The sequence below is a fragment of the Otolemur garnettii genome, unplaced genomic scaffold (genome assembly GCF_000181295.1).
Source record: "Otolemur garnettii isolate 467f Iridium unplaced genomic scaffold, OtoGar3 scaffold00091, whole genome shotgun sequence".
In the NCBI taxonomy this organism is placed as follows: Eukaryota; Metazoa; Chordata; class Mammalia; order Primates; family Galagidae; genus Otolemur; species Otolemur garnettii.
In genome coordinates, this window is record NW_003852486.1 from 1490503 (window position 1) to 1493199 (window position 2697).

The following is a 2697-nucleotide window of genomic DNA, read 5'->3' on the forward strand; positions in this document are numbered from 1 at the left end:
CTGCTCTTTCATGCTGAGAAACTAAAATTTAGGGTCTTCCCTTTGTAAGCTTATCCAGTATTCATGTGGTTAACTTGATGTAAACTCAACCCAGTATTGGTTTCTGAAACCCCAGCAAACCCCCCCTGTCAGTAAACAAATGAAAGCATCTCCTTTATCTGTGGCAGAAGTTCCTAATGAGGCCTTTGAGACCAGCTCTCAGGTTCTATCTCCTCTAGCTCATAGTACGCTGGAGGAATTCTCCAAGGGATGGTTCCAGGAGACTTGGGACAAAGGGATTTACTCCTCCTTGAGGAAAAGAAATATCCCAACCTCCTGAAATCTGCAGTTTAAGAGACTGTATTTTGTTCCTGAGCCGCTTCCCAGGACAAAAGAAACAGTGTCCCTAGCCTCCAGGAACATAGCAATAATTTGAGATTCTTTCTGATACTAGAGACTGCTGGACTTTTCTCACTTTGTGGATTTTAGCTTCCCTTGTAAATGCCTCTTGAACATAAGGTTTTTTTCACCTCCTTCCTCTGAATAGACTCAGTTCCTTTAATGCCTTTAAAGATCACTATCTGGAAAATGTCTCCTTCCTATTTCTAAGGTCAGAAACAGTGAGTGGCTGTTGGTAGAGTAATTTAAAATGGAATATCAAGTGCATTTTTCAAAATCTTACTGTGTTCCCTTTGGTTTTCAGTATTTGGTTGGTCATATTGAATCTCATGTCCATTAATATTACATTTCTTCATGCTTGTCTTGCTGTGGTAATGGATTGAAGGACATGAAATTTAGCAGAGATGTAATAATGGTCTTCAAATATTTGAAGTACTAGCATGTTGAACAGGAAATAGAAGGTGGAATGATGTGGGAGGGGGTAAGTTGCAGGAGACAGATACCGAGTCAATAGAAAGTAACATTTTCTAAGAATTAAAATCAATCAAAAATAGAATTGATGATAATACATCTATATGAATCCATGTAATGAAATAGTATGCATCATTGGAAATCAAAAAAATGGGAAGTCTATAGTACCATTATGGGAAGTGTTTGAAATAGAACATTAAATGAAAAAAGCTAGTGGTATGTGCAGCCTGATTCCATTTGTTTAAAATTGAAATGATATGAAAGTATGCATGATCGTACACAGAACGTTTCCAGACAAGAATAAACAACAACAAACTACAAATCTTGTTTACCTCTGGACCAGAAAATGTAGAGGGAAAAGCTAAATTCAATTTTTATCTTTCTGTACAGATGGTTTTTTTCCTCCATGAGCATTTTTATAAATTAAAAACCTCGTTTATTTTTTTTAAATGAAGGTGGTATCTTACCCCAAATAAAAGTTCTGCTAACTCACCAGGTGATGAATTCCAATCATTGTAAGCACTGAAAGGGAATTTGAGAAACTGTTCATGAAGAATGCTGTGCTTTTAAATTTGCTTCCTAACTCAAAGGTTCTATGATTTAGTTATATTTAAAGGGCTTAAAAAACTACCAAGCCCGTGAATTTTTCCAGCTTGCCTGTGGTTGGAAAGACTTGAACAATGAAATGGATAAGATTAGCTTCTTGCTCAGAATTGGTTATCAGGTCTAGGCAGAAAATTAGTTCTCTGAAAGGTAACTTTCTGAATGTTTTAAGGTGTAGAGAGATATTTTTGGTTAAAGACCTGTAATCCAGGGAATAGAAAATGATGTAAAATGTTGCTTTTCTAAGTGACGGGGATTCCACTGAAGGAAGTGGACATTTTATTTCAGCTATCGTGATCCTATCAAGCTAGGGTGGCCACTCATGGGGTCTCTGCCATCTTGATGAGTCATAATTTTCCTGAGGGGACGCTGAGAAGACATACAGAATTGTGGGAATGCACAAGCCCAGTGCAGTCTCCTCTTCTATCACCTAAGTTATTTATGTTTTTCATTCTCCTTAGTGTAGGTAGAATTGATTTTCTGGTTACCTAAATATTTGAGTTTTATTATGTTCAGTAATACATTATGAATTTCAATTATATAGGAACACTTTAGGGACTAGCCCATCTCCACTTCTCCCAGGAAAATCAACACATATTTTGTTTTATATTTTCTCAGTATTTTGAAACTATTTTATATTTTTCTCTTCTCTTCAAAATCTTTAGTAAGCAAATTCCAAAAATTGGTCTTCATTCAAGCAGTTGCATCCCACAGTAATAATTAAAATAAAAGTTCTGCTAACTCACGAGGTGATGAATTCCAATCATTAGAAGCACTGAAAGGGACTGAAAGCACTGAAATTGTCTCCTACTATTTGGCTTATCATGGATTTTTGCCTTAATTTTAATTTTTGAAAATGTTGCCTTAAGTATGAGGTTTATGATAGATCAAAATGTATGTTTAAAAAATTTTTGTGATACCATTTATAATAGTGAAGCTATAGCTAGATAGATACATCAAAAGATAGATAGATCGGTAAATAAATAGGTAGATTCTCTGTACGTTACCCAGGAAAAAAACATTTTTAGCATTTTGGTACATTTACTTCTTTAATGACATGTATATCATTGAATGTGTTCCCTTCCTTTGTTCATTCCTCTCTTATATCCATTTCTTTCTTTTTAATTTTTATAAAATTATGGTGTGTCTATCAATCTCTCAGTTTACCTACCTACCTATCAATCATATTTTTCCATATCAGTACTTTTTCAATTTGTAGTGGCTGCACAGTTCCCATCAGGTGGA